Raw genomic sequence first — 9,593 nt, 5'->3', positions numbered from 1 at the left:
GGGAGAATGTTTGACGTGTTCTAAGGTCAAAGCTGAGCATCAAAAACCATCAGGTCTACTTCAACAACCCAAAATCCCGGAATGGAAATGGGAAGACATTACCATGGATTTCATCACTAAATTGCCAAGGACTGCAAGTGGTTTTGATACTATTTGGGTAATAGTTGATCGTCTCACCAAATCAGCACACTTCCTGCCAATAAGAGAAGATGACAAGATGGAGAAGTTAGCACGACTGTATTTGAAGGAAGTCGTCTCCAGACATGGAATACCAATCTCTATTATCTCTGATAGGGATGGCAGATTTATTTCAAGATTCTGGCAGACATTACAGCAAGCATTAGGAACTCGTCTAGACATGAGTACTGCCTATCATCCACAAACTGATGGGCAGAGTGAAAGGACGATACAAACGCTTGAAGACATGCTACGAGCATGTGTTATTGATTTCGGAAACAGTTGGGATCGACATCTACCATTAGCAGAATTTTCCTACAACAACAGCTACCATTCAAGCATTGAGATGGCGCCGTTTGAAGCACTTTATGGTAGAAAGTGCAGGTCTCCGATTTGTTGGAGTGAAGTGGGGGATAGACAGATTACGGGTCCGGAGATTATACAAGAAACTACCGAGAAGATCATCCAAATTCAACAACGGTTGAAAACCGCCCAAAGTCGACAAAAGAGCTACGCTGACATTAAAAGAAAAGATATAGAATTTGAAATTGGAGAGATGGTCATGCTTAAAGTTGCACCTTGGAAAGGCGTTGTTCGATTTGGTAAACGAGGGAAATTAAATCCAAGGTATATTGGACCATTCAAGATTATTGATCGTGTCGGACCAGTAGCTTACCGACTTGAGTTAACTCAACAACTCGCGGCTGTACATAACACTTTCTACGTCTCAAATTTGAAGAAATGTTTTGCTAAAGAAGATCTCACTATTCCGTTAGATGAAATCCAAATCAACGAAAAACTCCAATTCATCGAAGAACCCGTCGAAATAATGGATCGTGAGGTTAAAAGACTTAAGCAAAACAAGATACCAATTGTTAAGGTTCGATGGAATGCTCGTAGAGGACCCGAGTTCACCTGGGAGCGTGAAGATCAGATGAAGAAGAAATACCCGCATCTATTTCCAGAAGATTCGTCAACACCTTCAACAGCTTAAAATTTCGGGACGAAATTTATTTAACGGGTAGGTACTGTAGTGACCCGAACTTTTCCATGTTTATATATATTAATTGAGATTGATATTTACATGATTAAATGTTTCCAACATGTTAAGCAATCAAACTTGTTAAGACTTGATTAATTGAAATAGGTTTCATATAGACAATTGACCACCCAAGTTGACCGGTGATTCACGAACGTTAAAACTTGTAAAAACTATATGATGACATATATATGGTTATATATATAGTTAACATTATATTATGATAATTAAACATATCATTAAGTATATTAACAATGAACTACATATGTAAAAACAAGACTACTAACTTAATAATTTTGAAACGAGACATATATGTAACGATTATCGTTGTAACGACATTTAATGTATATATATCATATTAAGAGATATTCGTACATCATAATATCATGATAATATAATAATTTAAAATCTCTTTTGATATTATAAACATTGGGTTAACAACATTTAACAAGATCGTTAACCTAAAGGTTTCAAAACAACATTTACATGTAACGACTAACGATGACTTAACGACTCAGTTAAAATGTATATACATGTAGTGTTTTAATATGTATTTATACACTTTTGAAAGACTTAAATACACTTATCAAAATACTTCTACTTAACAAAAATGCTTACAATTACATCCTCGTTCAGTTTCATCAACAATTCTACTCGTATGCACCCGTATTCGTACTCGTACAATACACAGCTTTTAGATGTATGTACTATTGGTATATACACTCCAATGATCAGCTCTTAGCAGCACATGTGAGTCACCTAACACATGTGGGAACCATCATTTGGAAACTAGCATGAAATATCTCATAAAATTACAAAAATATGAGTAATCATTCATGACTTATTTACATGAAAACAAAATTACATATCCTTTATATCTAATCCATACACCAACGACCAAAAACACCTACAAACACTTTCATTCTTCAATTTTCTTCATCTAATTGATCTCTCTCAAGTTCTATCTTCAAGTTCTAAGTGTTCTTCATAAATTCCAAAAGTTCTAGTTTCATAAAATCAAGAATACTTTCAAGTTTGCTAGCTCACTTCCAATCTTGTAAGGTGATCATCCAACCTCAAGAAATCTTTGTTTCTTACAGTAGGTTATCATTCTAATACAAGGTAATAATCATATTCAAACTTTGGTTCAATTTCTATAACTATAACAATCTTATTTCAAGTGATGATCTTACTTGAACTTGTTTTCGTGTCATGATTCTGCTTCAAGAACTTCGAGCCATCCAAGGATCCGTTGAAGCTAGATCCATTTTTCTCTTTTCTAGTAGGTTTATCCAAGGAACTTAAGGTAGTAATGATGTTCATAACATCATTCGATTCATACATATAAAGCTATCTTATTCGAAGGTTTAAACTTGAAATCACTAGAACATAGTTTAGTAAATTCTAAACTTGTTCGCAAATAAAAGTTAATCCTTCTAACTTGACTTTTAAAATCAACTAAACACATGTTCTATATCTATATGATATGCTAACTTAATGATTTAAAACCTGGAAACACGAAAAACACCGTAAAACCGGATTTACACCGTCGTAGTAACACAGCGGGCTGTTTTGGGTTAGTTAATTAAAAACTATGATAAACTTTGATTTAAAAGTTATTATTCTGAGAAAATGATTTTTATTATGAACATGAAACTATATCCAAAAATTATGGTTAAACTCAAAGTGGAAGTATGTTTTCTAAAATGGTCATCTAGACGTCGTTCTTTCGACTGAAATGACTACCTTTACAAAAACGACTTGTAACTTATTTTTCCGACTATAAACCTATACTTTTTCTGTTTAGATTCATAAAATAGAGTTCAATATGAAACCATAGCAATTTGATTCACTCAAAACGGATTTAAAATGAAGAAGTTATGGGTAAAACAAGATTGGATAATTTTTCTCATTTTAGCTACGTGAAAATTGGTAACAAATCTATTCCAACCATAACTTAATCAACTTGTATTGTATATTATGTAATCTTGAGATACCATAGACACGTATACAATGTTTCGACCTATCATGTCGACACATCTATATATATTTCGGAACAACCATAGACACTCTATATGTGAATGTTGGAGTTAGCTATACAGGGTGGAGGTTGATTCCAAAATATATATAGTTTGAGTTGTGATCAATACTGAGATACGTATACACTGGGTCATGGATTGATTCAAGATAATATTTATCGATTTATTTCTGTACATCTAACTGTGGACAACTAGTTGTAGGTTACTAACGAGGACAGCTGACTTAATAAACTTAAAACATCAAAATATATTAAAAGTGTTGTAAATATATTTTAAACATACTTTGATATATATGTATATATTGTTATAGGTTCGTGAATCAACCAGTGGCCAAGTCTTACTTCCCGACGAAGTAAAAATCTGTGAAAGTGAGTTATAGTCCCACTTTTAAAATCTAATATTTTTGGGATGAGAATACATGCAGGTTTTATAAATGATTTACAAAATAGATACAAGTACGTGAAACTACATTCTATGGTTGAATTATCGAAATCGAATATGCCCCTTTTTATTAAGTCTGGTAATCTAAGAATTAGGGAACAGACACCCTAATTGACGCGAATCCTAAAGATAGATCTATCGGGCCCAACAAACCCCATCCAAAGTACCGAATGCTTTAGTACTTCGAAATTTATATCATATCCGAAGGGTGTCCCGGAATGATGGGGATATTCTTATATATGCATCTTGTTAATGTCGGTTACCAGGTGTTCACCATATGAATGATTTTTATCTCTATGTATGGGATGTGTATTGAAATATGAAATCTTGTGGTCTATTATTATGATTTGATATATATAGGTTAAACCTATAACTCACCAACATTTTTGTTGACGTTTTAAGCATGTTTATTCTCAGGTGATTATTAAGAGCTTCCGCTGTCGCATACTTAAATAAGGACGAGATTTGGAGTCCATGCTTGTATGATATTGTGTAAAAACTGCATTCAAGAAACTTATTTTGTTGTAACATATTTGTATTGTAAACCATTATGTAATGGTCGTGTGTAAACAGGATATTTTAGATTATCATTATTTGATAATCTACGTAAAGCTTTTTAAACCTTTATTGATGAAATAAAGGTTATGGTTTGTTTTAAAATGAATGCAGTCTTTGAAAAACGTCTCATATAGAGGTCAAAACCTCGCAACGAAATCAATTAATATGGAACGTTTTTAATCAATAAGAATGGGACATTTCAGTTGGTATCCGAGCGTTGGTCTTAGAGAACCAGAATTTTGCATTAGTGTGTCTTATCGACTTTGTTAGGATGCATTAGTGAGTCTGGACTTCGACCGTGTTTACTTGAAAAATGATTGCTTAACAAATTTTGTTGGAAACTATATATTTTTAACATGTGAATATTATGTGATATATTAATCTCTTAACGCGTTTGATATTATGTGATAGATGTCTACCTCTAGAACAAGTCCCATTGACTCACCTAATAATAATGAAGAGTCAAATGTAAATTGGAATGATTCGTGGACTGATTCACAAGTTCCCAAAGAGGAACCGGAAGAAGAGTCGGAACCGGAAGAAGAATCGGAACCGGAAGAAGAATCGGAACCGGATGAAGAAATAGAACCGGTGGGGGAAATAATAAAACGGTTAAGTAAAAGAAAATCCTCAACCAACCGACCAAGGTTAATTATGGTCAATGGTGTTTTCGCCAAGGAAGCAAAATATTGGGAGGATTACCAATTCTCCGATGAATCAGATTCCGACGAGAATTCCGATGATGTTATAGAAATTACCCCAACTGAATTTAAAAAGGCAAAAGAAAATAATAAGGGAAAGGGCATAAAAATAGAGAAATCTAATTCCAACCCCGATGAACTTTATATGTATCGTCAACCCCCGAAGTCCTTAAGTTGTAACAATGACCCAGGAACCTCTAAACCACCAGGTTTTTCTAAACCAATGTGGAAAATGACGGCTCGTATTAGGGGAACATCATATATCCCTAGAAACTTGGCAAAACGAACCAAAACCGAAGAAGAAGAAACAAGCGAGTCGGAATAAGATAGTTGTATTCGTGTGGTGTAATATATGTAATATAGTGTGCTTATGCTTTATGATATATGTAAAAATTGCTTGTATTAATAAGTATTTTTTTTTATGAATCTAACTCTTGTCTATTTTACAGTATAAAAACACAAAATGCATAGACAACCCAATATTTTAAGAGACCTACCCGGAGACATGATTGATGAAATCTTGTCTAGAGTCGGTCAGAATTCTTCGGCACAACTATTTAAGGCGAGATCAGTTTGTAAGACATTCGAAGAACGTTCCAAGAATGCCTTGGTTTATAAAAGGCTTTCATTCGAAAGATGGGGGATATCACATATATTGTTAATGCCTGAAGGGAATGATGATTTTGTGATTTATTGTGACGCATCAAAGCAAGGTCTCGGTTGTGTATTAATGCAACGAACGAAGGTGATTGCTTATGCGTCTAGACAATTGAAGATTCACGAACAAAATTATACGACGCATGATTTGGAATTAGGCGCGGTTGTTTTTGCATTAAAGACTTGGAGGCACTACTTATATGGGGTCAAAAGTATTATATATACCGACCACAAAAGTCTTCAACATATATTTAATCAGAAACAACTGAACATGAGGCAGCGCAGGTGGATTGAATTGTTAAATGATTACGACTTTGAGATTCGTTACCACCCGAGGAAGGCGAATGTGGTAGCTGACGCTTTGAGTAGAAAGGACAGAGAACCCATTCAAGTAAAAGCTATGAATATAATGATTCACAATAACCTTACTACTCAAATAAAGGAGGCGCAACAAGGAGTTTTAAAAGAGGGAAATTTAAAGGATGAAATACCCAAAGGATCGGAGAAGCATCTTAATATTCGGGAAGACGGAACCCGGTATAGGGCTGAAAGAATTTGGGTACCAAAATTTGGAGATATGAGAGAAATGGTACTTAGAGAAGCTCATAAAACCAGATACTCAATACATCCTGGAACGGGGAAAATGTACAAAGATCTCAAGAAACATTTTTGGTGGCCAGGTATGAAAGCCGATGTTGCTAAATACGTAGGGGAATATTTGACGTGTTCTAAGGTCAAAGCTGAGCATCAGAAACCATCAGGTTTACTTCAACAAACCGAAATCCCGGAATGGAAATGGGAAAACATTACCATGGATTTCATCACTAAATTGCCAAGGACTGCAAGTGGTTTTGATACTATTTGGGTAATAGTTGATCGTCTCACTAAATTAGCACACTTCCTGCCAATAACAGAAGATGACAAGATAGAGAAGTTAGCACGACTGTATTTGAAGGAAGTCGTCTCCAGACATGGAATACCAATCTCTATTATCTCTGATAAGGATGGCAGATTTGTTTCAAGGTTTTGGCAGACATTACAACAAGCATTGGGAACTCATCTAGACATGAGTACTACCTATCATCCATAAACCGATGGGTAGAGCGAAAGGACGATACAGACTCTAGAAGACATGCTACGAGCATATGTTATTGATTTTGGAAACGGTTGGGATCGACATCTACCATTAGCAGAATTTTCCTACAACAACAGTTACCACTCGAGTATCGAAATGGCACCGTTCGAAGCACTTTATGGTAGAAAGTGCAGATCTCCAATTTGTTGGAATGAATTGGGGGATAGACAGATTACGGGTCCGAAGATAATCCAAGAAACTACAGAGAAAATCATCCAAATTCAACAACGGTTGAAAACCGCTCAGAGTCGACAAAAGAGCTACGCGGACCTTAAAAGGAAAGATATAGAATTTGAAATTGGGGAGATAGTCATGCTTAAGGTTTCGTCTTGGAAAGGGGTTGTTCGATTTGGTAAACGAGGGAAATAAATCCAAGATACATTGGACCATTCAAGATTTTAGATCGTGTCGGACCAGTAGCCTACCGACTTGAATTACCTCAACAACTCGCCAATGTACATAATACCTTTCACGTCTCGAATCTGAAGAAGTGCTTAGCTAAAGAAGATCTCACTATTCCTTTAGACGAAATTAAAATCAATGAAAAACTACAATTCATTGAAGAACCCGTCGAGATAATGGATCATGAGGTTAAAAGGCTCAAGCAAAACAAGATACCAATTGTTAAGGTTCGATGGAATGCTCGTAGAGGACCCGAGTTCACCTGGGAACGAGAAGATTAGATGAAGAAGAAATACCCGCATTTATTTCCAGAAGATACGTCAACACCTCCAACTGCTTAAAATTTCGGGACGAAATTTATTTAACGGGTAGGTACTGTAGTGACCCGAACTTTTCCATATTTATATATATTAAATGAAATTGATATTTATATGATTAAGTGTTTCGAACATGTTAAGCAATCAAACTTGTTAAGACTTGATTAATTGAAATAGGTTTTATATAGACAATTGACCACCCAAGTTGACCGGTGATTCACGAACGTTAAAACTTGTAAAAACTATATGATGTCATATATATGGATATATATATATATATATAGTTAACATGGTATTATGATAAGTAAACATATCATTAAGTATATTAACAATGAACTACATATGTAAAAACAAGACTGCTAACTTAATGATTTCGAAACGAGACATATATGTAACGATTTTCATTGTAACAACATTTAATTGTATATATATCATATTAAGATATATTAATATATCATAATATCATAATAATGTAATAATTTAATATCTCATTTGATATAATAAACAATGGGTTAACAACACTTAACAGGATCGTTAACCTAAAGGCTTCAAAACAACATTTACATGTAACGACTAACGATGACTTAACGACTCGGTTAAAATGTATACATGTAGTGTTTTAATATGTATTTATACACTTTTTAAAGACTTCAAGACACTTATCAAAATACTTCTACTTAACAAAAATGCTTACAATTACATCCTCGTTCAGTTTCATCAACAATTCTACTCGTATGCACCCGTATTCGTACTCGTACAATACACAGCTTTTAGATGTATGTACTATTGGTATATACACTCCAATGATCAGCTATTAGTAGCCCATGTGAGTCACCTAACACATGTGGGAACTATCATTTGGTAACTAGCATGAAATATCTCATAAAATTACAAAAATATTAGTAATCATTCATGACTTATTTACATGTAAACAAAATTACACATCCTTTATATCTAATCCATATACCAACGACCAAAAACACCTACAAACACTTTCATTCATCAATTTTCTTCATCAAATTAATCTCTCTCAAGTTCTATCTTCAAGTTCTAAGTGTTCTTCATAAATTCTATAAGTTCTAGTTTCATAAAATCAAGAATACTTCCAAGTTTGCTAGCTTACTTCCAATCTTGTAAAGTGATCATCCAACCTCCAGAAATCTTTATTATTTACAGTAAGATATCTTTCTAATACAAGGTAATACTCATATTCAAACTTTGATTCAATTTCTATAACTCTAACAATCTTATTTCGAGTGGAAATCTTACTTGAACTTGTTTTCGTGTCATGATTCTGCTTCAAGAACTTTCAAGCCATCCAAGGATCCTTTGAAGCTAGATATATTTTTCTCATTTCCAGTGGGTTTATCCACAAAACCTGAGGTAGTAATGATGTTCATAACATCATTCAATTTATATATATAAAACTACCTTATTCGAAGGTTTAAACTTGTAATCACTAGAACATTGTTTAGTTAATTCTAAACTTGTTCGCAAACAAAAGTTAATCCTTCTAAATTGACTTTTAAAATCAACTAAACACATGTTCTATATCTATATGATATGCTAACTTAATGATTTAAAACCTGAAAACACGAAAACACCGTAAAATTGGATATACGCCGTCGTATTAACACCGCGGGCTGTTTTGGGTTAGTTAATTAAAAACTATGATAAACTTTGATTTAAAAGTCGTTCTTCTGGCAAAATGATTTTTCTTATGAACATGAAACTATATAAAAATCATGATTAAACTCAAAATGGAAGTATGTTTTCCAAAATGGTCATCTAGACGTCGTTCTTTCGACTGAAATGACTACCTTTACAAAAACGACTTGTAACCTATATTTCCGACTATAAACTTATACTTTTTATGTATAGATTCATAAACGTAAGTTCAATATGAAACCATAGCAATTGGATTCACTTAAAACGGATTTAAAATGAAGAAGTTATGGGTAAAACAAGATTGGATATTTTTACTTGTTGTAGCTACGTGAAAATTGGTAACAAATCTATACAAATCATATCCTAGCTAACTTATATTGTATTATACATGTATTCTAATATATTATGTAATCTTGGGATACCATAGACACGTATGCAAATGTTTTGACATATCATATC

This window comes from Rutidosis leptorrhynchoides, chromosome 4 (assembly GCF_046630445.1).
Source record: "Rutidosis leptorrhynchoides isolate AG116_Rl617_1_P2 chromosome 4, CSIRO_AGI_Rlap_v1, whole genome shotgun sequence".
Taxonomy (NCBI): domain Eukaryota; kingdom Viridiplantae; phylum Streptophyta; class Magnoliopsida; order Asterales; family Asteraceae; genus Rutidosis; species Rutidosis leptorrhynchoides.
This window is presented reverse-complemented; position numbering follows the sequence as displayed.